Source organism: Nicotiana tabacum, chromosome 16 (genome assembly GCF_000715075.1).
Source record: "Nicotiana tabacum cultivar K326 chromosome 16, ASM71507v2, whole genome shotgun sequence".
In the NCBI taxonomy this organism is placed as follows: Eukaryota; Viridiplantae; Streptophyta; class Magnoliopsida; order Solanales; family Solanaceae; genus Nicotiana; species Nicotiana tabacum.
The window spans coordinates 38,176,932-38,204,472 of NC_134095.1; the positions used below are offsets into that span (position 1 = coordinate 38,176,932).

The following is a 27,541-nucleotide window of genomic DNA, read 5'->3' on the forward strand; positions in this document are numbered from 1 at the left end:
GAGATCATCTTGACTAAACATACTTATGCTATTTATAACAAGCGATAAAGAAGTGTCATGAAGGATAAAGGGTACACGAATTAAAGAAAGGGAGTTTCGTTGAAAGTGGCCAATTTGGGATAAGATATGGGTCGGGCGGGTCGAGCGATAATTATGAACCAGTACCATGCAAGGTACCATATAACCACGGTAGTATAATATATATAAAAATTATATATGAAGTATTTTAAAAGTAAATAGAATTTTAAGTAATTTATGGTAATTAATTAGTTAATTATCGGATAACGGGACATTACCCAGTTAACTAATAAGTGGGTAAAGATTAATAATCTTCACCCACCCTTCCACGTGGCATAAAGCCACAATGACTAAAATATGACTCATAAGTCATTTAAGTCCATGTGGCCACTTATGATAAAATGTAACTATACGTAGGAATCTTATCCCATTTAGGATCAGAACTTAGATCATGATTAATATATTAACCTTAGCTCAAAAGAATGTTCAAGCAGAAGCAAAAATTTCACTTCAAAACAATAATCTGTTGTGGTTTGAAACCAAGAACGTGAAACAGAAGCCATTTTCGTCCAAATCCTTAAGCCAAAGTTCGATTGAATTTCAAAGAAGCAATTTTATCCGAGTTTCATAAAATCCAAGCAAGGAATTTCGTTCAAATTCAAAGAAGCAGAAGCTTTATTTTGTGTAATAATTCAAGGAATAGGTATGTTAAGGCTCTCCCTTCTTTCTTCTAGCATGATTCAAGTTATACTGAAGAAACGAGCAAACACACAGTTTTCATAAATTACTCTATTCATAGAAATAGTATGGGTGTCTATATTATTGATTCCCCATAGAAAATATTATTATCTTCTGTTCATGAGTCTCAAAAAAATATGTATTTGATAAAATTTATTCGAAAAGCATTTCTGTTGTATGTGTATGTAAACTTTATTGGATAAAGTCCTCTTTAATCACTCATTATGATATCAACAATGGAAATAAGCTCCTTGATCACTGTATTAGCGCTTCCGGTATTCGTATAAGAACTTGTGTGACCTTCTTTGGAAAATGTTTGCTTATTCATTGTAATATATTGTTAGTCTGTCATGGTCATACATAGATCCTCATTTTATATGTTGAGTTAAAATGTATAATAAGAATACACGTACATTAGCTATACGATGATATAAAGTACCTGAAGACAAAAATGACCTTTAAAATAAGTAATTGGTATATTTCATAATTTCATGCATTTATATATGCATATTGACCCATGACCTGATCAGCTGGTATACATTGATGATTTGCCCACAGTGGCTGAGATGATATGATGGGATTCCCTCAGAGGCTCGATGATGTTAGGAGCATTATATACGCGTATATATGTAAATATATGTATATGAGATAGGGGAAAAAGTTACGACGTTATATACGCACTACCACCTGATCAGCTAGTATATGTTGATGATGTTATCCACAGTGGCCGAGACGATATGATGGGATGCTCTCAGTGGCTTGATGATATTATGAACATGCATACCTATGCATGGAACGACATTTATACGCACCTGCATGATATTATAAACATTTCAGAATTATAAAGTTTGTACGCGGCAAAATCAGAGGACTTGATTTCTCGCTGTCGAGTCATTTCTGAAGAACGCCTCGAGACCCCGAGGACTGGAGGCCAAGACCGAGTTCTTGACCTCGGGGATCGTCGAGGCCCGACTCAGAGAAAACGGAGATCGAAGCCAGGACAGAAGGGGAAGCTCCCAAGGCACACGGCTAAGTCTGACAGGGCCGACCTATCCAGAGCCTATGCTGAGGCGTCACGTCAAGCCATACCATCTCCATACTTTGTAATTAATCTCCACGTACTTGTAACCGATTTCCCCTCCTATACAAAGGGGACTCGTACTACCTTGTAACGGACGGATGTTGCTCCATTTTCTCCACAAGTGCAATAATATCTCTCTCTCTCTCTTTTCTTTCTAACTTGTTCGTTCTCACGGCCCGAAGTCACCTTAATATTCATTGCTTTCTTACTGGTTCTTCATCGTATTGCTTAGTATTGGACGTAAAGAGCCTTGTTTAATTATATCCTCAACTGTTATCTCATCTCCGACTATCCCCGACTATCCCCGATAGCACGAGCTTGACCCTGACGTCGACCCCGATGTCCCCCATCGACTAGACCTATACCCAGGCAGCAGGCCCCTCGGTTCGATTACTATCTCGTTTTAGCTTGCATTTCGTCATTAAACTCCTTATTACTAGCATCAACTACTCTAACAACTAGCTCGGGAATAGATCACGTATTTTTAGAATCCCATTTACAAATTTAATTGTTGTTACCATTTTCATGGTAAACAGCTTGGTGCCCACCGTGGGGCTAAAAATAATAGTGATTATTTTCTTGCTGGTTTCATTGCACAAACGCACATTATCTTTCACACTTTTTCTTGTCCAAGATCCTTTGATTTCAAGTCAAAAATGTCTGGCTCTGTAAACGGAGTCGAGAACGACAACCTCAAAAATCACGGGAAAAATGGCGTGGCTGTCCCGGCCACCGGAGCACCACTACAAAATCCCGTTAATGCGCCCGGACTGATTCTAGTGGACACAGATTCACAGGACGCATAGCAAATCGACAAAACTTCTCACAACAACAGGAGCTTACGGCACAACGACCAACAGGAAACTCAAAAAACCCTGGCCCGGGAAGAACAGGAAGTTAGTATTCATGTTATTTTTGAAACGTTGCAGGCACAACAACTGGCCATTGCTCAGTTGCAAAGCCATCCAAAAACCCCCAACACAGCGGCACCAGAGACAGCTCCCCGCGCTGAGCAAGTACCCGAAAGATCAAGCAACAAAGGGTCAGTGGCTGACCCCGCCATAGTGAAGATGCTCGAGGACCTCACCAAAAGGATCGAATCAGGTGAGAAAATGATTGCAACCAACGATAAAAAGGTCGAGACCTACAACTCTAGGGTGGATCAGATCCCGGGAGCACCCCCAGTCCTAAAATGTTTGGATTCAAAGAAGTTCATACAGATGCCATTCCCCAAGGAAGCGGCCCCAAAGCCTATTCCTAAAAAATTCAGAATGCCGAAACTCCCTAAGTACAACGGTACTACCGACCCCAACGAACACGTTACTGCCTATTCCTGCGCAGTAAATGGTAACGATATAAAGAATGACAAGATCGAGTGCGTATTGCTAAAGAAATTCAGAGAAACGCTTTCGAAGGGGGACATGATGTGGTATCACAACTTGGCTCCCAACTCCATAGATTCATTCGCCATATTAGCGGACTCCTTCGTAAGAGTGCACGCTGGTGCCATCAAGGTAGTAACAAGGCAGTCCGACATGTTCAAGATTAAGAAAAGGGAGAACGAAATGCTGCGAGAATTCGTGTCTCGCTTCCAGATGAAACGGATGGAGCTGCCGCTAGTCTCCGATGACTGGGAAGTGCAGGCCTTCACCCAAGGCCTGAACGAATGAAGTTCGGTCGCCTCAAAATAGCTGAAGAAGATGCTGATCGAATATCCGGCTGTGACCTGGTCGGACGTCCACAATCGGTACCAGTCAAAGATTAGGGTCGAGGAAGACCAGCTGGAAGCCCCTTCGGGCTCAGTGTACCCAAACAGACTTCTGGTAAAAGAATCAAAATCAAACAAACAGAGATACCAGCTATACCTCGAAGACAGAAGAAACGCCCCAAGGCACAACCTACCTCGCAAAGATCAGAGGATAGATCGAGGACAGGACCCTCGAGGGTTCGTCAACAGAACTAGGTTCGATCAAAGTATAGCGCCAACGAATGCGCCCCACTTATCGGAATACAACTTCAGGGTCGATGTGCCAGACATTATGTTCACCATTAGCAAGATCGGAGATGCCAGATGGCCCAGACCGTTACATTCGGATCCTTCCAATAGAAACTACAATTTGATTTGCAAGTTTCACAACTCAAGCGGGCACCGAACCGAAGATTGCAGGCAACTCCGAGAGGAAGTGGCCTGAATGCTCGACAACGGGCACCTTCGGGAACTTCTCAGCAGTTGGGATAAAAATCAATTGCGAGAAGGAGAAATGGCAAAGGGAAACAAAACAGACGAGCCTCAACACGTCGTCCACACGATCTTCTGACGATCGCCCCGAACGCGTTCAAATAAAGGACCAATTTGCAACTGCCAAATAAGTGCCAGAACTCGAGAAGCACCATCGCCACTGAGGTATAAGTGCCCATCCCCCTTCCCATCTTCTACTTCATGGTTACCCTTATACAGGACAATAACCAAGATAATCAGAACGATACCCCGGCTTGAAGATTCCGAGGCTCAGAACGTCCGTTGCACTCTTTTCCTTTGATCGGATTTTTTAATCCCGAAACGGGTTTTCTACTGACAGGGTTATTTAACGAGGCAACGACGATGCACTTCCCAAAAAGGATCTAGCAAGCCTACGAGACTTCTATTACAACCGTCCGGGAGCCTCTACTGGCCCGGCATACCCAAACAAGCTCCCAACGAAGAAACAAATGCCCAATAGTTGGAGGTACCACCCATGTGCCGCGAATGGGAGGAACGCCACAAGATGCAACCTACCTCGCAATGGTACGGAAACAGTTCGAGGGCAATATCCTCGAGGAACCTTCAGTGGAACCGGATCTTTTGAGGCACAACCGGCAGAGGAACCCTGCCCAGCGGAGTACGATTTCGACACTGCCATGCCAAATATCGTGATCACTATAATCGAAACCAGGGACGCCGAATGAGTTAGACCTATTCGACCAATACCCTTCAAAAGAACCATAACCCAGCACGAGAACCACAGGGCGCGCGCGGCCACGGGATAAAAAATAACCACCATCTTAGAAGGGCAACAGCCGTGCTGCTCAGTAAAATTTACCGCGAGTACCATCGAGCGGTCAGGCTCGAGTCCAGCCCCAAGGGAGAAAGGCAACCGGGAAGGATAAAGCAAACGAGCCACGATGTATTACCACGATAGTGAAGGAGCAACGACACCCTCCGAGGACTCATAAAATGGGAAGTGAAAATGTTCGCCCTCAAGGAAAAATGGGTCCAGGGAAATATTCCGGAGAACACCCTTATATCCAGGGAAAAGGGCAGCGAGACTCCGCCTCGGCATCACACTAACGCATTGGTAACCCTCTCCCTCATTGGATCTATTTTTAATAAAACATGTGTTCATGAATTCAGGTGGTTCGGTCACGTGCAACAACGGTGTCGGACCAAAGTCAGTGGAGTGGTCCGGACTAACGGACCAAATCGCTCCCGTATCCCGAATCCCGAACGACAATCGTCACAAAGACCATTCTGTTAATACGGCCCGTCTAAGCTTGGACTGGGACGTCGAGCTCTGTACCATCAAAGGAAGCCAAAGCACGGGCGTTTTATTCAGACGACCGCCGACACACCACCCGGGGATAGCATCGGCACCGTTTTACCAAAAGAATGAAACCCCTCACAAAGGGCAGGACTAAAATAAGTCGACAGAAAGCAATACGCCATAAGAGGAAATTCTTCACCATCTGGCGCATCGCCGGCATCAATGCCCCCACCCTCGGAAGGATCAAAGGGTAAGCAAACCACATCTTCGGCCAAGCCTGATAAGACACATGGGGGGGCTGTATCGGGGCTCACGCCTCGAAAGGGTAGGAACATGCCAAATCTCAAAACGTCGCCTACACATCCCGCGGTGAGGAAGAACTGTTTTGCTCCCTTGTTATTTTTTCTTTAACCTATATGCAGACAACTAGCCAGGATATTCAAAAGTTCTAACTCTACCCAGAGATCCATAGGCCTTCAAAAGGGTTCGCCGCGCTCTTTCCCCTCAATCGGGATTTCTCCCTGAAGAGGGCCTCGTCAGCAAGATTATTAGCGGAGCAACGTACCCCTAAGAGGAGGATCCGATAAGGTCGCAGGCCTTCTTCGACAATCCAACGACAAGCGATGATCTTCTTCTAAGGGCACCGTCCCCTCGGGAGGATCGGGAAATGGCAGACTATGACCCAATCAGGAATTATGTACCAGATCGAATGGTCCGAGGAGTCATGCCCGCGCGGGTCGAGCTCACGGCAATGAAACAATGTATGATTACACCAAGCAATAAAAGGACATCTTTTCAGCATCTTATTCTCCAAACAAGGGAATCTCGAGTATACTCCCGGCGGGGACCACTCCACCAAATGCATCCCAAAATACTTAGAGACTTAACGTCAACAATTTGGCAATCGCACGACCCTAGGGTCGGAACTCCCGAATCATAAAGCCCCTACAAGGCAACTTTGAGCTCACGAAAAGCGGTCTTCACGCTTGAACAAATTCGATGACTTGGAGACTATCATTCATCGCCAATTGCCATGTGCAGGAAAACCCGAAATTGTAAGACCCCTAACGGGCAGACTCGACATAACCAGATCTATTCTACATTGCAAAAACTGTAAGACCTCAACAGGCATGAAAATCCCGAAGTTTAGGCTATACGTCGCATTTGTAAGAATCCCGAAAAGGCATACCCTCGGTGTAGATGCCTAAACTGTCACTCGGGATGAAAAATGGCTACGGCCAAACTCATATGACTATAGTCAAAACGGCTGATACAGCCAAACTAACGCGACTCGGGGACGCCCGACCGTCGCTAAACAAAAATCGCAGGCCACTACTCCGATTATACTTCGAAAAGAACCAGTTAAAACAGGCTTCCCTCAATAGGCAAAAACGAGCTTCGACCATGTCAGCTCCAAATCACAAGGCTTCGACCTACTCAGCCTACGAGCTATGAACCTTTCAAGGTGCTCAAACATCTTCCGATAACGACTTGAAATCGAGGTTCTTCTAGAACCGACGACGGATCAGGCAAAAATCTTTCAAAAGACCTTAACGAGCGGAAAACAAAGCCTACAAAAGCCCACAGACAAAAACAGTGTAAGAGCCATAGTCGCCAGCTAAGCAAGCCTTTGGGACACATATTAAAAGGTCTCCATGACCAAACAACATAAGAGCCATTGTCGCCAGCTAAAAAATTGACAATTTGAGGATTAAAATGAGCTCGAATTGTAACCCGATTCGGAGATCGGATCCAAAATAGTTAATTATGCAAGCCTCCGGGCCACATGTTGAAAGGTCTCAACAAACAAAATAGCGTAAGAGGCACTATCGCCGGTCTGAAAATACTTAAGGTTCAACAAAAGCCTGAATCGCAACGCGACTCAGAGACTGGACCTGAAATAGTTAAACTGAAAACATGTCTAAGGGCACCGCATAAATGCCACTATCTCCAGCCAAGTGAGCCTCCGGGCCACCCACATGTAAGGTCACTTCGACTCGAAGCACAAAAGTCCATTGCCATCCGCCCATGAAGGCAGGATAAAACTTGAGGGTCAATTGAAGCTCGAATCGTAACGCGACTCGAAAATTGAACCCAAAATAGTCGAAACGACAAATGCCCAAACGGGCATAGATGATTTAAGCGCAAAAACGTTCGAGTCAGGGCCTGATTCAGAGACTAAGCCTAAACAGCTGGGCAAAGCACGGAAGCCCCAATGCCTACTCATGTCAAGGATCGCCCTTAAGAGCCTCCGGGCCTGCCTGATCAGTTTCGGACCTACGGGGATCCCGCCAAGCACCGAAACCAGCCCGCCTGGTTGAAAGAAATAACAAAAAGAGATGCAGAAGAAATAAAGCTTCAAATTTCCTCTTATCTTACATACGCAAAAAAGGCGCACTCTCCATCAACATACATGCTCTACATATATCAAATACAAAGCGGGAAAACGACAAAATCTACACTCTGCTCCAAAGGGCTGCAACTTGTCGGGTTCGCTCTTCGCAACGTCAGTAAGAAATGACCGCGTGTCACGCTCGTTCGCCCTTTCTCGATCCAATTCCTCCGAGAGAACGAAGCCCCTCGCACTAATCTCCTCGAGTACCTCTCTTCGGGATCTGCTACGAACGTATTCTTCGACCCTGTTCTCCCGGTCGAGGGCTCGCTTTAGTTTGGCTTGAGCATCCGCAGCGTCTTTCGTACGAATTGACATCTCCTGATCAACCTTGGTTCGGCTTAGTGCCTCTTCGGCCCGGGCATCAATTATCTCATCCCTAATCTTCGAGAGATCAGATTCAATTTTCCCGATCATGTCCGCTTGAACTTTGGCATTGTCACGAGCCAAGCGAAGTTGGACTTCGAAGGCAGGGACCTTGGCCGAGGCGTTTGTCTCCTCTAAAGCTTGAACTTGCACCTGAGCCCTTAGCTCACCACAAGCAGCTCTGACGCGGTCGATATTGCCCTTGAGGTACTCCAAAGCCTCCGTCTTTTTCTACAACTAATACAACAAAAAGGAGGTTAACCTTAAGGGCCAAAGAGAGCAAAGCGCGAGTTGCAAAAAGTTACCTGCTCAATCAAATAGCTCGCGTAATTCGAGCTCCGGTATGCCTCATCTCGCCAATGCTGCAACTTAACCTCTTTCTCCTTGCTAAGGAGCCTAAGGGACTCGCCCTCGTCCAGATTTTCTGAAGCCTGGCCCCTTGACAGAGCAACTCAGACATAAGCCTATCGCAGGCCTGCACAAGGAAAGCTTAATAGGGGAGGAGGACGTGGAATACAGGAAAACTGTGCCTAAACTCACCACGAAGTGAAGCCAACGAACTTCCTCGAAGTCAGTATACACTCCTATTGATCTTGCCTCTTTGTCCCCAGAATAACCGACCTCGGGCAAAGCATATTCACTCGAAGGAACCGCCGCTCGGGAATCAGATACTCCGGGAGCAGCAGACTCGGATGATACCCTCTCCTCAGAAACGCGGGCCCGTTCAGCACCACTAAAAGCTCCATTACACTGCGGGTGCCAATCCCGTTTATCGCCGTCATCCCTCGGCTCGGAGGCCGGTGCCTTTTTCTCCCATCTGGGAAAGCACTATGTCATCCCGAAGAACCGCCCAATACCTGCAAACGGCTAAGCCGATACAATGGAAAGGAGGGAAATGTTACCTCGAATATATGAAGGCCAAGGAAAAGGCAGCGTGCGCGCATACCTTGGTATTTCGCTCCCCATCTAGCACAGAATACAGCTCACCACCGACGCTCGTTGCAGGACGAATGGGTCACCAGCCTCCGGACCCGACTGGGTAGGTCAAGGACTTCGCCTGGAGTCCATGAAGTTGTTGCAACAACGGAGACAACATTATTACTCCACTGATTTTCGCTATAGGCAAAATCTAAAAAAGCACCAGACGCTCCACTCACGTGTATAATTCCACCCTTTGGGAAATGACAAAAGCTCCACGGGGATAATGTCGACCGTCCGGACCCGAATAAACCAACTGGTCCACTCTCGATCCCCGTCCTCTTCGTCGTCAACTACAAAAGGCGTGGACGAATGACACCTCAGGGTTAGTAGGCCCTGGTGATGAAAGGGCCGGTATAGCCTGACGAGATGGTTAAACGTGAATTCAAACCCGACCTTCTCCGCAAAAAACCTCATCATCAGCACCACCCGCCAAAATGACGGATGTATCTGCGCCAAAGTAACCCAATACTCCAAGCAAAATCAAGCACAAACCTATCAAGGGGACCAAACACGAAAGGATATAGGTATACGCTCAAGAATCCATCAGTAGAGTCTGTAATACTCTCATCCGGCGGAAGTACCTGCAGCGCTATCCCCTCGCTCCATCCATAGTATTTTCTCACCATCTCTAGATGTTCCCCTCTTATCAAAGACACCGTCTTCAGAGCGAACTCCCGCGATTCCTGAGCGCTGGGAGCAGCACTTCCCACTCCTTGCCGGGCCAGCCACGAAGTGGTTGCCATGACTATGGTAAAACTAACAGGTCAGAACAAGGTCATGCACCAACACTTTTTGCGCCTGAAGAAATGAAGAACCCTATGCCAAAGCGGAAGAGCAGCTATCTAAAAATAGTGAGGTTTTGCGAAGAAGCCGAAGCTGCCCCACATATATGCGAGAAGTAGCGACGACTCGCCTACCCGGAGTGAGACCCGAGAAACTTACAGCCTCGATGCAGATTGACAGGGTGATACCTGATCCCGGAAGCATCCTTCGACGAGAAGCCAAGACTCAAAGAATTGTCCGTATTATCTCCAATCTCGAGGCAGCACTCTACCCCGAGGGATCCCCGCCGGAGAAGATGATAAGAAGGAATAGGTAAACAAGCCAACGAAGTCAATGGGATAGGAAGAACAATGCCAAAACGCTCCCATTTATAGGGGGTTATGATGCGGTCGTCGACGCTTTGGAAGATTGACCGATGGGCGCAATTAATGCATCCATGGAAAATCAAACAGATGGCGGTATCTTCACCTTGGAAAGCGAGAATCGAGAGTACATTGAATGAGGTCGAAATACACAAGCCTGTGGGTGCCCGGTTACCACAAAACTCACGCCAAAAGTCGCATCATCGGTATGGCGTCGCCGAAAGAAGCTTAAGGAGTCAAGTGTCAGAATCATTTCCCATCACTTTGTTATGAGAAACATGGAGACTATCTGTACGCGACAAAATTAGAGGACTTGATTTCTCGCTGTCGAGTCATTTCGGAAGAACGCCTCGAGACCCCGAGGACGAGAGGCCACGATCGAGTTCCCGACCTCGGGGCTCGTTGAGGCCCGACTCAGAAAAAATGAAGACGAAGCCAGGATAGAAGGGGAAGCACCCAAGGCACACAACTATGTCTGACAGGGCCGGCCTATCTAGAGCCTATGCTGAGGCGTCACGTCAAGCCATCCCATCTCCATACTTTGTATTTAATCTCCACGTACTTGTAACCGAGTACTCCTCCTATATAAAGAGGACTCACACTACCTTGTAACGAATGGATGTTGCTCCATTTTCTCCACAAGTGCAATAATATCTCTATCTCTCTTTTCTTTCTAACTTGTTCGTTCTCACTGGCCCGAAGCCACCTTAATATTCATTGATTTCTTACTAGTTCTTCATCGTATTGCTTAGTATTGGCCGTGAAGAGCCTTGTTTAATTATATCCTCAACTGTTATCCCATCCCCGACTATCCCCGATAGCTCGAGCTCGACTCTAACATTGACTCCAAGGTCCCCCATCGACCAGAACTATACCCGGGCAGCAGGCCCCTCGGTTCGATTACTATCTCGTTTTAGCTTGCATTTCGTCATTAAACTCTTTATTACTAGCATCAACTGCTCTAACAACTAGCTCGAGAATAGATCACATATTTTTATAATCCCATTTACAAATTAATTGTTGTTACCATTTTCACAATAAACAAAGTTATTCAGATTTAAAGATGTGTTTCTATATTCCATATTTTATCTCTATCTTTTACGTACTAATTTTCATGCCTTCGTACTCAGTACATTTTTGTACTGACGCCCTATTTCACGGGGCCTGCGTTTCATGTCCGCAGATGCAGGTAGGCAAGTTGATGGCTCCCCTTCTTAGGATCCCTGATCAGCAAGAGTTGGCGTGCTCTATTTGATTCGGAGCTGCTTTTGATTTTGATACGATACGTTTGTATATATATGATGTGGCTCAGTCTCGTCTTTGTACAGTTATGTTTCTATTAGAGGTCTGTAGACAGTATGTCTAGTTGGATAGTATGTGGCCTTGGTGGCTTCCAGTTTTGAGATGTATAGTTGTCTATAGCAGCCTTGTCGGCTCGCCCTACATATGTTATACGTATATGTATGTATGCCCTTTTTGGGCAGGTTTCCTTCAAGTATGTTATTTTTGTAATTTAGCATATGCTATTCAGGTTCATATCTTAGACGCATGCTTAGGGGTGCCTGACCGGTAGGACTCAGGCACCCGTCGCGGCCCATCGGTTTGGGTCGTGATAAAAGTGGTATCAGAGCAGTTCTGTCCTAGAGTTGTCTATAGTGTGTCTAGTAGAGTCTTGTTTATGGGCGTGTTGTGCACCACACTTATAGACAGGAGGCTACAGGACATATAAGATGTTATCCTCTCTTCTTATCTTAGATCGTGTGATATAAGCATCCATGTTCCTAACGATGTGTTACGTTTTTAGCGATGCCTCCAAAGATTACAGTTGCTAGCATGGGTCAGAAGGCTACGATGGTGCTAGAAAGAGAGATAAGTTATGCTATAGATTCAGACCCATCGGAGATCATGGGTTCTATTGAGGAGGATCCATCTGAAGATCCATTGAGTCATTTGTTCGAGCTATTTCGGCCACTCCGACAGTAGATGGGGTGAGAGGAGTTCCGACCTCACCAAGGCCCTTAGTTTCATAGCCCGTTAATCAAGGTATGAGGGGCGTAGTGCATAGATTGGCACAACTGGGATTCCCTCAAGCTCAAAACTATGTCAAGGTATTTGAGGACACCAGCTCTTCTGAGGTTCCGGATAGTCCACGGTCTTGGGAATCCGTCAATCAAGGTTCGTCGGTGTATGTTAAGGGATACATAGAGGAAGAAGATAGTAGTCGGGCCAAGAGGAGGAAGGTAACTGATAAGGACATGAAGATTAAGCTTCGAAGTGTGTCCGATCGAGGTTCTTATATAGGACGAGGCAAGGACCCTCTACTATAGACTTCCTCCAAGTGTCAGTTTTTGGTTGGTGAGTTCCACCTCTTCTTGGAATATTACCAAGTCAGGGTTCTAAATGTGTTCGGTTGTTTTATGAGGATGTAGGGAGCCCCATCCCGACTGGTATATATTATGGTTATGCCTTCTTAGAGGTTTTGCAGACAGTATCTTGTATAAAGTTTTGGATATGATATGTCTACGGCCTAGTCGACCCCTATGTATATAAACCTTTTCTAAATTAGTTATGCGATTTAAGTGTTAATATTGTTACTTATATATATATATGGATGTCGTCGTAATGGCACGTGATAGATTTGATAATAAACAAGGATAAGGTACGTGGTGTTCGGTTGGGTAGAACTTAATATGATAATAGTATGGATTGATTGGCCTTTTGTTATGCTAACATCAAGTGTAGATCAAAGATGATTTGATTTCAGTTTCCAGGAGAGCCTGTTTTAGAATGGAAAAGTAATACTGCATCACCAAGAGGTAAATTTATCTCCAATATCAAGGCAAGGAAAAAGGACTATATTTATAACTGAGTTCGGGTTTGGGATGTGGAAGTAGAATTACCAACCATTCAGTCCTTTCCTATAGATTAATGAGTTTCCCAATGTTTTTTTCCCGATGAGCTTCTGGGTCTTCCGCCAGAGTGAGAAATTGAGTTTGCTATTGACCTACTACTAGATGCTCACCCAATATCTATTCCTCCCTATAGAATCCCCGCAAAGCTGAAAGAGTTAAAAGAATAATTAAAGGACTTACTTGAAAAAGGCTTTATCAGTCTTAGTACATCACCGTGGGGAGCACCTGTGTTGTTTAAGAAAGATGATTCCTTATGAATGTGTATTGATTATAAGCAGCTGAATAAGGTGATGATCAAGAATAAGTATCCACTCCTGAGAATTGCTGATTTATTTGATCAGTTGCAAGGTGCCAAGTGTTTTTCAAAGATAAACATAAGGTCCGGGTACCATCAGGTAAGGGTTAAGGATAAAGATATTCCAAAGACAGCATTCAGAACTAGATATGGGCACTTTGAGTTTCGAGTTATGTCATTCGGTCTGACCCAACCTTGCGAACAGAGTTTTCGGACATTGAAGGACAGATTAACTTCAGCATCGGTTCTATCGCTCCCAGAAAGAACCGATGGTTATGTTATCTGTTGTGTTTCAAGCGTTGGATTGGATCGTGCAGCTTATTAAGGTTGTAGCTTATGCTTCTGGACAACTAAGAAGGCACGAGAAGAACTACCCGATCCACGATTTAGAGTTAGCCGCGGTGATTCATGCACTAAAGATGTGGAGGCACTACTTGTATGGAATTCATGTTGATATCTATACGGATCATAAGAGCCTCCAGTACATCTTCAAGCAAAAGGAATTGAATCTACGTCAAAGGAGATGGTTGGAGCTACTTAAAGACTATGACGTAGATATTTTATACCATCCAGGGAAAGCGAACGTAGTAGCCGATGCCCTCATCCGTAGATTTATGGGTAACGTGTCGTATTTATGGCCAGAAAAGAGGGGAATTGCCCATGAGGTTCATCAACTAGCTAGTCTTGGAGTTTGGTTACTGGACTCATGTGATATTGGAATTACTCTTCAGGATACGACAATATCCTCTTTAGTAACTGAAGTAAAGGAACGCCATTATGAGGATCCTGTGTTAGTTCATTATAGGGATACCACCCTTCAGAAAAAGAAGACGTCGTTTGAAATTGCAGGAGGTGGGGTCCTCAGATATCGAGAACGATTATGTGTTCCTAATGTTGTAGGGCTGCATCGGCAGGTTATGGGAGAAACTCATTATTCTCGTTATTCTATCCATCTAGGAGCAACAAAGATGTATCATGATATCTGGAAGTGTATTGGTGGGACGGAATGAAAAAGGATATAGCAAAGTTTGTTGCTTAGTGTCCTAACTGTCAGCAGGTTAAAATAGAGCATCAGAAACCCGGTGGATTATTGCAGGCTATGGAGATTCTGCATGGAAATGGGAAGTAATCAATATGGACTTCATCGTAGGCTTACCTCGTACCCAGCGTAAGTTCGATTCGATATGGGTGATTGTTGATAGGCTTACAAAGTCAGCCCATTTTCTGCCCGTTAGAACTACATATTCCTTAGAGGATTATGTGAGGCTTTATATTAAGGAGAAAGTACAATTGCATGGTGTCCTTGTATCTATTATCTTGGATAGAGGAGCTCAATTTACAGCTAACTTTTGGAGGTCCTTCCAAAAAGGATTGGGGACTCAAGTAAGTCTTAGTACAACATTTCATCCCCAGACAGATGGACAGGCTAAGCATACTATTCAAACACTGGAGGATATATTATGAGCGTGTTTAATTGCCTTCAAAGGTAGATGAGATGATCATCTGTCGCTACCATTCCAGCATTCAGATTGCTCCATACGTAGCTCCTTACGGATGAAGGTGTAGGTCGCCTATAGGGTGGTTCGATGTTGGAGAATCTAAATTACATGGGCCAAACCTAGTTCAGCGAGCCATGGAAAAAGTAAAGCTTATCCGGGATCGACTATTGACAGCTCAGAGTCGTCAGAAGTCATATTCTGACGTGCGGCGACGAGAGTTAGAGTTCGGGGTTGATGATTGGGTATTCCAAAAGTGTATCACCGATGAAAGGTGTTATGAGGTTCGGAAAGAACGGAAAACATATCCCTCGGTACATGGGACCATAAAGGATACTACACAAAGTAAGCAAGGTAGTATATGAATTAGACTTGCCTTCGGACTTGAAGTTTGTACATCCAGTCTTTCATGTGTCTATGCTCCGTAAATGTATCGGAGATCCTTCCAGAATTGTGTTAGTTGACGACGTTCAGGTCACAGAGCAGCTATCATATGAAGAAAACACCCATTGCTATATTAGAAGGACAGATTCGGAGATCGAGAACTAAAAACGTAGCTTCAGTGAAAGTACTTTGAAGAAACAACAATGTGGAAGAAGTGACTTAGGAGGCCGAGGAAGACATGAAGTCTAGATATTCCTATTTATTCCTCCTCGAGAGAAGGATCCGACTAAGACGTCATAACCTTAAGTTTCTACAGGAAGCGTTGATGTAGTATTGTTACCAAGGGAGACTTTGCCAAGGTTATATAGATACCGTAAGGTTAAACATTCGAGGACAAATGTTTCTAAGGAGGGAAGGATGTTACATCTCGCGTTTTCGTACGTTAAAAGTTTCGTCTTCAGTTAATTGATGTAGACTCGGAGACGAGATCATCTTGACATTAACTTACTTACGTTATTTATAACAAGCGATAAAGAAGTGTCATGAAGGATAAAAGGTACACGAATTAAAGAAAGCGAGTTTCGTTGAAAGTGGCCAATTTGGGATAAAATACGGATCGGGCAATAATACCCGATAATTGTGAACTCTTACCATGCAAGGTACCATATGACCACTGTAGTATAATATATAAAGTATATATACAATATATTAAAAATAAATAGAATTTTAAGTAATTTAGGGCAATTTTTAAATTATGCGGGTAATTAGTTAATTACCGGATAACGGAACATTACCCAGTTAACTAATAATGGGTAAAGATTAATAAACTTCACCCACCCTTCCACGTGGCATAAAGCCACAATGGCTAAAACATGACTCATAAGTCATTTAAATCCATGTGGCCACTTATGATAAAATGTAACTATATGTAGGAATCTTATCCCATTTAGGACCAGAACTTAGATCATGATTAATATATTAATCTTAGCTCAAAAGAATGTTCAATCAGAAGCAAAAATTTCACTTCAAAACAATAATTTGTTGTGGTTTAAAACCAAGAACGTGAAACAGAAGCCATTTTCGTCCAAATCCTTAGCCAAAGTTCGATTGAATTTCAAAGAAGCAATTTTATTCGAGTTTCATAAAATCCAAGCAAGGAATTTCGTACAAATTCAAAAGAGTAGAAGCTTCATTTCGTGCAAATAATTCAAGGAACATGTATGTTAAGACCCTCCCTTCTTTCTTTTAGCATGGTCCAAATTATACTGAAGAAACGAGCAAACACACAGTTTCCATAAATTACTCTATTCATAGAAATAGTAGGGGTGTCTATATTCTTGATTCCCCATGGAAAATATTATTATCTTCTGTTCATGGATCTCAAAAAAATACGTATTTGATAAAGTTTATTCGAAAAGCATTTCTGTTGTATGTGTATGTAAAGTTTATTGGATAAAGTTCTTTTTAATCACTCATTATGATATCAACAATGGAAATAAGCTCCTTGATCACTGTATTAGCGCTTCCTGTATTCGCATAAGAACTTGTGTGACCTTCTGTGGAAAATGTTTGCTTATTCCTTGTAATGTATTGTTAGTCTATCATGGTCATACATAGCTCCTCATTTTATATGTTGAGTTAAAATGTATAATAAGAATACACGTACATTAGCTATACGATGATATAAAAGTACATGAAGACAAAAATGACCTTTAAAATAAGTAATTGGTATATTTCATAAATTCATGCATTTATATATGTACATTAACCCATGACCAGACGGCGTTATATACGCACCACCACCTGATCAGCTGGTATACGTTGATGATTTGCCCACAGTGGCCGAAATGATATGATGGGATGCCCTCAGAGGTGTGATGACATTATGGTGTTATATACGTGTATATATATATATATAAATATGTATATGGGATATGGGAAAAGGTTACGGCATTATATAAGCACCACCACCTAATCAGCTGGTACTTGTTGATGATGTTGCCCACAATGGCCGAGACGATATGATGGGATGCCCTCAGTGGCTTGATGATATTATGTACACCCATATCTATGCATGGCACAACATTTATACTGTTACGCGACGCCTTCCTGAGATTCCTTGGAAGGGCGACGTAAGGCTAAGCAACTGATGTCAGTGCAGTTGCTGTCCGCCAACTGAGGTCCCCTCCATACGCTAGACTAGATTGTCAGTGCCGTACGGGAAAACCAATGTCAAGAGAAATTGAGAGAACATGAATGAGAATTGAGAATGAAAGAAAGCTTGATTGCATTAATGAAAGCTATTACAGAAAGGCAACGCGGTGTCGAGGGGAAGAGACACCAGTACAGAGAATTGTTTGCTTGCCAGAAAGTTTGATTGTTTGATCCCCCCTAATAATGCTTAAAAAAAATAAACCAAAGCTACAAGACTAGACTTGATTAAGCTAGAGAAACATAATGGAAGTACATGGAATAAAACTACTCTATATTTACAATGAAAAAGACTTAGTTTGCTATAAGGCAGAAAACAGGTCCGTTGTCAGCAGCATAGTCTTTGGCATCAGGGTTTGTGCGCGCGGCGTTGTCTGCACGTGCGGCGCTGTTGGCATCTGCCTGAGGTTGGGCACTGGCGAGGGATATCGGTGGGACGACAGAGGCACATGCGCGCTTGTCACTTGGCGCGGCCAAGACCACGGGGCCGTCCGTGGCGCTAGGCATTTGAAGGCTTGCTAGGACGCCACGGGGCGCGTCCAAGGGGTCATGGGGCACGGCTGGAAAGCCGCCCATGACATTCTCCCCCACCTGAGTTGGCGACGTCCTCGGCGCCTTACTTGCAAGATAATCTTCAATTAGGCTCTTGTAGGCTTTGAGGTTTGTTCCCCTCTCCCAAGTGTTCTCCTCTGCATCACAGCCCTGCCATTTCACCAAGAACTCTTGGTGATCTTTCCTTGAGGCATGAATCACTCTATCATCAAGGATAGCTTCAACACGCCTTTTCCCGATTGAATTGGGCCCTCGAATACTGGGTATTGTAAGCTGGATCCTTGAAGGATCCTCTGTGTCTTCCCGAAAAGGTTTCAGGAGGCTGACATGGAAGACAGGATGAATTTTCCACTAAGCTGGGGTATCCACCCGGTATGCAACTTTCCCAATACGCCTTTCAATGGACAAGGGTCCAATGTATTTTTGCAATAAGCGAGGGTCATGGACCCCCGCAAATAAGTAACGCTTTGGAATTTTGACCATCACTTTGTCTCCTACTTGGTATTCAACAAAGCGACGATTCTGATCAGCATGCCTCTTCATCCGCTTTTGAGCCTTGACAAGATAGCTCCGCACTATCTCCAAATTTTTCTTCCACTCTTTAGAGAAGCTAGCAGCTCGAGGAGATTTAGACATATTTGGTGCATTGACTGTGTGTGGGAGTAGCGGTTGCTGTCCGGTAACAATTTCAAAAGCGCTTTTGTTTGTACTAGAGCTCTTTTGTGAATTGAAACACAGTTGAGCAGCATCCAGAAGCTTCACCCAATTCTTCTGTGATCCGGTTACAAAATGACGGAGATATTCCTCCAACATACCATTGAACCGCTCCGTTTGGCTATCAGATTGCGGATGAAAACTTGAGCTGTGACTCAACTTCGACCCAAGGCACTTAAAGAGTTGGGTCCAAAAGTTGCTAGTGAAGCGTGAGTCACGATCACTAACAATGTCTTTGGGTAGGCCCCAATATTTGACGACATGAGAGAAGAAGAGTCGAGCTGTGTCTTCTGCTGATATATATTGTGGGGCAGCAATAAAGGTAGCATATTTGGAAAACCGATCTACCACAACCAAGATAGTTGTTAGATCTCCGACCTTAGGCAATCCGGTGATGAAATCCAGGGAAACACTTTCCCAAGGTCTCTTTGGGACAGCTAGTGGTTCCAAGAGTCCCGCCTGTATTAAGCGGTCTGACTTGTCCTTCTGGCATACTAGACAAGTCTTCACATACTGAGCAACGTAATCGGCCATTTGAGACCAATAATATGCACGGCGGAGTAACGCCATGGTGCGTTCTTCACCGGGATGGCCGGCCCACAGAGTATCATGACATTCCGCCAGAAGAGTCCTTCGTAGGTCTCCTTCTTTAGGAACATAAAGTCGGTTCCCTTTCACTTTCAGAAAACCATCTTCCATGTAGAACTGGCGAGTCTTGCCCTGTCCTACCAAATCAACCAAATACTGTGCAACAGGGTCTTTGATGAGTAAATCCTGTATCTAGTCCTTGATGGAGGTGGCTACTTCGCTCACCCTTAGGGTGGCGAGCAAGCACACCGATGCTAGATCAGCTCTCCGACTGAGCGCATCAGCAACATGATTGGTCTTCCCACTTCGGTACTCCAGGTTGAAGTGTAATTCAGCTAGGAGTTCCTGCCACCTGGCCTGTCGACCATTCAACTTCGGCTGGGTCATGAAATGGCTAACAGCTGTGTTGTCTGTCTTGACCACGAACGGGGTTCCCAGCAGATAGTGCCTCCAGAGGCGCAAGCAGTGGACGACAGCCAATAATTCTTTCTCATGGGCGGCATAGCGCCGCTCTGCATCTTTTAGCTTCTGACTCTCGTACGCTATAGGATGCCCTTCTTGTAGCAGGACTCCACCGAAGGCATAGTCAGATGCATCTGTTTGTACTTCGAATGGCTTGGCCAGATCAGGAAGGGCCAAGACGGGGCTACTAGACATAGCCGCTTTCAATGCGTTGAAGGCCTCCGCTCGCTTGGGTCCCCATTCCCAAGGCGTGACCTTCTTGAGGAGTTCTGTCAATGGTACTGCAATGAGGGAGTAGTCTTTCACGAATCGTCGATAGAAATTGCATAGACCAAGGAACGCCCTCAAGGCGTGGATATCCTTAGGCGGCGGCCAATCTATGATTGCCTGAATCTTCTGCTGGTCCATCTTGATCCGCCATTCCTCGATGACATGTCCGAGGAAGTCAATTTGCTTTTGAGAAAAGGAGCACTTAGATAGCTTCGTATATAGTTCATGCTCCCGCAATCGAGCTAGGACCTTACGCAAGTGCATCAGGTGTTCCTCCAATGTTTGGCTATATACCACAATGTCATCCAAGTAGACCACCACGAATTCATCAATGTACTCTCGGAAGACTTGGTTCATCAAAGTGCAAAACGTAGCTGGGGCATTAGTCAAGCCAAATGGCATAACCAGGAAATCGTACGACTCATATCTTGTCACACAGGTCGTCTTGTGCTCATCACCCTCTGCAATTCGAACTTGCCAATAACCTGTCTTCAGGTCTATTTTGGTGAACACCGTCGCACCACCCAGTCTATCGAACAAATCTGCAATTAGCAGAATAGGGTACTTGTTCTTCACAGTAATTTTGTTTAGAGCCCGATAGTCCACACAGAGTCATAGACTACCATCATGTTTCTTTTGGAATAGCACAGGGGACCCGTATGGGGATTTGGAGGGCACGATAATCCCTGTGTCTAGCATTTCCGTCAATTGTCTCCGAAGCTCGGTGAGTTCGGGTTGTGACATTCTGTAAGGCGCCCGGGCGGGTGGCTTCACGCCCGGCACCAGCTCAATTTCATGGTCCACAGTGCGCCTAGGCGGTAGTCACTTTGGCATGTCTCGTGGCATGACATCTTCAAACTCTAGTAGTAGCTCCTTCACGGGTTCAGGAATGGGACCCGAGGAGCTTTCTACATCTTCGATGCAAAGGGTTGCTAGGAACATGGGTTCATTTCTTTTGACCCCCTTCTTCAATTGCAAGGCCGAGATGTTTTCAACGGCCATCTTCATGGGCATGCACGGGATAATGCAGGGCTTGGTCCCATTTGCTCCCATCATCAGTAACATGTCAGCATATGGTACAGGCATGGTGTTGGTTTGCCTCAGGAATTCCAACCCAACTATCAACTCGAAGTCATCTATGATCACCACGCGCAGGTTGAAATTTTCCTTCGTAAGGGCCAAGCTTCACCGGTACTTCTTTGGCTATTCCACCCACTGGCTGGGGAGGTGAGTTGATAGCCTTGACACGGCCTCTACCTTTCCCTACAACTAGACCAAGGCGCTCCACCTGAGTTGAGGCTAAGTAGTTGTGGGTAGCCCCCGTGTCTACCATGGCCCGAATGGGCTTTCCATTCACCTTCATCTCAACGAACATTAAGGTCCTCTCGTGCTTAAGAGGAGTCTCATCATCCGCCTTCTTTTTCCCTTTCTTGGTGACGGGACATGGGTCCTTCTTCTTACGGATACTAGAATTAGTCTCTGCTAATGCCTCAGAAATGGAGCCAACAATTGCATTGAAGGCACCTACTGGTTCAGTCTGATAAGCATCGTCTGAGTCGTCATCCGTCCCATCATCAAAAGTCTGATGGGCATTCATTTGTGCCTGTGGGCACTCATTGTTCCAATGTGGTCCGCCGCAATGACGGCATCCTGAAGGAGGCTTCCTCCCCCGATCATTGTTGTTAGACGCAACACTGTTGCTGCTTGTGGAGGGAGCCTTAGGTTTGGTTGAGCTCCGATCTCCCCCACTTCTGCTAGGGCCACCATTGCTAGATTGGCCCCCTTTGAATCCTGCTCGGGCAGGCGGTTGAGGCCTATCATTCCGAGCTTCCATTTGATAGTTCCCAAGGCATTCAGCTGCTTGGATCGCCTTGGGCAGGGTATCTACCCGTTGTCTTTGTAGCTCCATACGGGCATAAGGTTTCAGCCCTTCTAGGAAAGTGAAGAGCTTGTCTTTGTCCCCCATGTCGCGTATGCTTAGCATGAGCGCAGAGAATTCCCACACGTAGTCCCGCACGGATTTGGTCTGGCGGAGCTCCCGTAGCTTTCTCCTTGAATTGTATTCGACATTTTCGGGGAAGAACTGTAGGCGGATGGCTGCCTTCAGTTCTGCCCATGTTTCGAGAGCATCTTCACCGGCCTTGATGGCTTCGTATTTCACCCGCCACCAGAGTTTAGCATCACCCTGAAGATACATGGCAGCAGTTGCTACCTTCTTAGCTTCTTCTAGCATCAAAATATTGTTCGACATCAAAGATGAAATTCTCCACTTCCTTGGAGTTGCTAGATCCACTGTATGGCTTTGGCTTAGGAATTTTCAGTTTATGTGTCGCGGAAGTGGGATTTGCAGCGCACCCGATCTGGTTTCCACCGCCTCGCTGTAGGCCCTGTAAAGCAGCATTGACAACATTGAGCTTGTCTGTCAAGTCGTCAATAGTTTGTTGCATGGCAGTCACCCTGTCTGCCTCTTGTTCCCTGTAAGCTAAATCCTCGGCACGCTCCTGTTGGAGTTCCTCGAATTTGCCAAAAATTTCAGCTGCCTCTGTGGCTTCCGTTTGCCGATCTCCCTCGGAGTCACGACTGATGTTTTCTATGTCAACTTCGGCCTGGAGCACCCTGTGGTCCAGGTCGTCTAACCTTTTCCCTAGGCTGGTTCTTAGTTCAGGCACCATATCCATGATGGATAGTAATCCGTCAACCGTCTGTTCAAGGGCCGCAATGCGGTCCCCATGATTCACCATGGTCAGAAATGGTAGTAATGGCAATGCTTTCCCTCGTACGATGTTGAGCCTAGGCTCTGATACCAACTATTACGCGACGCCTTCCTGAGATTCCTTGGAAGGGCGACGTAAGGCTAAGCAACTGATGTCAGTGTAGTTGTTTTCCGCCAACTGAGGTCCCCTCCGTACGCTAGACTAGATTGTCAGTGCCGTACGGGAAAACCAATGTCTAGAGCAATTGATAAAACAAGAATGAGAATTGAGAATGAAAGAAAGCTTGATTGCATTAATGAAAGCTCTTACAGAAAGGCAATGCGGTGTCGAGGGGGAGAGACACCAATACAGAGAATTGTTTGCTTGCTAGAAAGTTTGATTGTTTGATCCCCCATAATAATGCTTAAAAAAAATAATCCAAAGCTACAAGACTAGACTTGATTAAGATAAAGAAACATAATGGAAGTACATGGAATAAAACTACTCTATATTTACAATGAAAAAGACTTAGTTTGCTATAAGGCAGAAAACAGGTCCGTTGTCAGCAGCATAGTCTTTGACATCAGGGTCTGCGTGCGCGGCATTGTCTGCGCGCGCGGCGCTGTTGGCATCTGCCTGCAGTTGGGCGCTGGCAAGGGATATCGGTGGGGTGACAGAGGCACATGCGCGCTTGTCACTTGGCGCGGCGAAGACCACGGGGCCGTCCGTGGCGCTAGGCATTGGAAGGCTTGCTAGGACGCCACGGGGCGCCCAAGGGGTCATGGGGCACGGCTGGAAAGTCGCCCATGACAATTCGCACGTGCATGCCATTATAAACGTTTCAGAATTATAAAGTTATTCAGATTTAAAGACGTGTTTCTATATTCTATGTTTCATCTATGTATTTTACGTACTAATTTTCATGCCTTTCATACTCAGTACATTTTTCGTACTGATCCCCTATTTCATAGGGCATGCATTTCATGCCCACAGGTGTAGGTAGGCAAGCTGACGGTCCCCCTTCTTAGGATCCTTGATCAGCGAAAGGTGGCGTGCTCCATTTGATTTGGAGCTGCTTTTGATTTTGATACGAAACGTTTATATATATATATATGGGTATGATGTGGCTCAGTCCTGTCTTTGTACAATTATGTTTCTATTAGAGGTCTGTAGACAGTTCGTCTAGTTGGATAGTATGTGGCCTTGCCAGCTTCCGTTTTGAGATGTATAGTTGTTTATAGCAGCTTTGTTGGCTCGCCCTAGATATATTGTATGTATATGTATGTATGCCCTTTTTGGGCAGGTTTCCTTCAAGTATGTTATTTTAGTAATTTAGCAGATGTTATTCAAGTTCATATCTTAGACGCATGATTAGAGGTGCCTGACCTTATTCAAGTTCATATCTTAAACGCATGCTTAGGGGTGCCTGATCGCAGCAGACTCAACCTAAGGATGAGTGGGCGCTAATACTTTTACCCAATAGCGATATCGGGGTCGATTTTCCATAGGGAACTTCAAATTGGAGTCGAGTATTTATATGGTCTAGGATAGTGTTTTAGCTCATAATTGATCTTCTAACATTTTTGGTTTTCTTTTGTTTAAGAGCTACAATTTATCAACTACAATTGTAAAACTAGGTTATGCTAAAATTATGATTCTAAATCGTATGCAAGATAGATAAAAACACTAGGGATGCAGCATTTACCTAGGTGGTCCACTAACGGGTAGAAATTCCTAATGCAAGAATGATGAATATGGGGCTTATGCTATAACCGTTGCACCTTTTACACCCACTCTCACACCTCTCGATAGAGAGTGATTTTGCCCAATTGACTCTCTCGAGACCAATTGGGTAGGCTAATTTTCCCAAGAAACTTATGGTTCAAGTTGGGTAATTACTCTCTCGAGGTTTAACCCGTTAATTGGGACTACCATTCTCATGGGTCCATCCCGATTCCTTGTTGGAGTTAATCTTGAGGTCATAGACTCTCTTTCTCAAGAAGAGTCAAGACCCACTAAGCTAGACTTAGTGTTTGCAACCACCAAATCTTAGTGAAAACTTAAGATTAATCCAAATAGCAAACACCCAACATCATTCATGCACTAAACAATCACACCCATCAATTTCCCACACTAGGGTTGAGCCACAACCCTAGCTAATGGGTTTAGCTAGACATAGTAGTAACAAAAATCAAAGAAATAATAGATGAAATTGACATAATAGTTACTACAATGTTAATCTACTTGATTCCACTTTAAAACTAGAAGAAATGGCCCAAAATAGGCTAATAATAGGGTAACACGAGTTCAGCTGCTCTCTGCTCTCGAACCGCCTTCTCCAAAACTCTTGCTAAAAAGTAAAATGTTCTATTTAAACTTCACAGGAAAAATCGGACAAAAATACCCCTGGGGGTCTGGCGCGGACCGCGCACAAATGACGCACGGCCGTGTAGGGCTCTGGGTCTTCATTACTTGCATCTGGTACTGGGGGGCGCGGACCGCTCAAAAGTGACATGCGGCCGCATGAACTTCATCCACGCGGACCGCACTGATTAGGTGTGCGGTTGCATGGGCTTTTGTCTCGAGTGATTGCTTCTCTGATTCTCTTAGGCGCGGACCGCACAAAAAGGGACGCAGACCGCGTTGGAACTGGGCGCGGACCGCGCGAGAAGAGGCGCGGACAGCGCAGATTATCTTAAAAATATCATGGCGTCTGAACTTTCCTGCGCGGCCTCGTGGAAAAATAGTGCGGTCCGTGCAGGTTGAACTTGGATATGCCCAGCTTCTGAACTCTCCTGCCTGGCCGCGTGACAGAACAGTGCGGACCGCGCAGGGCCTTTTGATCCCCTCTTTCAGTTGTCTCTTGACACTTGGCAGATTTCACTCCTTTTTGAGCCGATCTTTAGTATTTGTCATCTTGTCGCTCAAACCTGCAATCAAGTGTCATTTGTAAGAATTTTGGGACTATTATATGGCAATAAATGCACAAAGTTCAGGTAAGAATGGGTATAAAAAACATGCAGAAATCGCAGTTATCAGTGCCTGACCGGTAGGACTCAGGCACCCGTCGCGGCCCATCGATTTGGGTCATGACAAAAGCAAAGCAAAGCAAGCAGGCAAAGTCATGAACCAACCTTCCCTGCAAAACTCACAATTTTTTCTTGGGATGCAGGCACAATGAACATAACGAGTGTATTCGCAAGTATACACACATCAAAATCACTATCTTCATAATAACAAGCTACGAAACGCAATCATATCTCCAGATAAGAAATACTCTGCTATCACTCATTTTCTTTTCTTTACATGAGGCTAAGCATTGTCTCCCTAATTGCATAAGGCTAAGTACTGCCTTCCATTGTATGAGACTAAGTATTGTCTCCCATTTTGCATGAGGCTAAGTCCTGCCTCCTTAGCTGCATAAGGCTAAGCATTGCCTTCCCCTGCATGAGACTAAGCCATGTCTCATCTTCTTGCATGAGGCTAAGCCCTGCCTTCTCAACTGCATAAGGCTAAGTACTGTCTTCCATTGCATGAGACTAAGCCCTGTCTCCTCTTCTTGCATGAGGCTAAGCCCTGCCTCCCATTTTGCATGAGGCTAAGCCCTGCCTCCTCAATTGCATAAGGCTAAGCATTTCCTTCCATTGAATGAGACTAAGTCCTATATCCTCTTCTTGTATGAAGCTAAGACCTTCCTCCTCAACTATATAAGGCTAAGCACTACCTTTTATCGCATGATACTAAGCCATGTCTCCTCTTTTTGCATGAGGCTAAGCCCTGCCTCCTCAATTGCATAAGGCTAAGCACTGCTTTCCATTGCATGAGACTAAGCCCTGTCTCCTTTTCTTGCATGAGGCTAAGCATTGCCTCCCTAATTGCATAAGGCTAAGCACTGCCTTCCATTGCATGAGACTAAGCCCTGTCTCCTCTTCTTGCATGAGGCTAAGCTCTGCCTCCTCAACAGCATTAAACTAAGCATTGCCTCTCATTGCATGAGACTAAGCACTGTCTCCCTTTCTTGCATGAGGCTAAGCATTGCCTCCCCAATTGCATAAGGCTAAGCTCTACCTTTCCTTGCCTGATGCCGAATGCTATGCTACTAGAAATCTAGCACTATTTTGCCTTCTTGTGGCTAAGTTCTGTCCCAATCTTATGCAAGACTAAGCTCTGTCTTGTTTCTCTTATATGATCCAGCATCATGTCTTTGCATCTCATGGGCTGAAACATCTCCATCTTATCCAAAGGCGTCATCCTCAAAGCCTGAAGACACCATGTCATGGCCTGAGGATCTCTCAATATTGCACTTCATTATTCAAAGGCGTCATGGTTCAGAGGCACCATTATCATGGCCCGAGAACATCATTTCACGACCTGCAAATCTCTTATCTCACGATTCATGGCCCAGGACATCATGGTCTAAGGACATCATCCTCATCGTCCAAAGACTATCTCAGTGATCCAAAGGGAATTTGCATCATGTTTAAATTCTCGCAATAACCTATATATATTTGCATACACCGTGTTTTAAGTTTTGCAGATAATCCAGGAGGTAACCATTCTTCAAACGGGATAAACTTTTGCTCTGATTTCCGTTCATAACATTCACATCCTGCAATTATTTCAAATGTAACCGACCCATCAATTACTCACTTTTCTCTATGGTCGTTCAGATACTTGCTCTATAACATATCCGTTACGTTTTATATTCACATTCATAACTCT

The 27,541-nt window shown here is 44.9% G+C and overlaps 1 long non-coding RNA gene across 1 annotated transcript; it reads left to right on the plus strand.

Moving 5' to 3' along the window:
- Window positions 1-441: 441 nt before the first annotated feature.
- On the plus strand, window positions 442-11,737 carry LOC142170541 (uncharacterized). The gene is made up of 2 exons (XR_012699773.1): window positions 442-721; window positions 11,426-11,737. It is a non-coding gene; the product is annotated as an uncharacterized LOC142170541 (long non-coding RNA).
- Window positions 11,738-27,541: the final 15,804 nt, after the last annotated feature.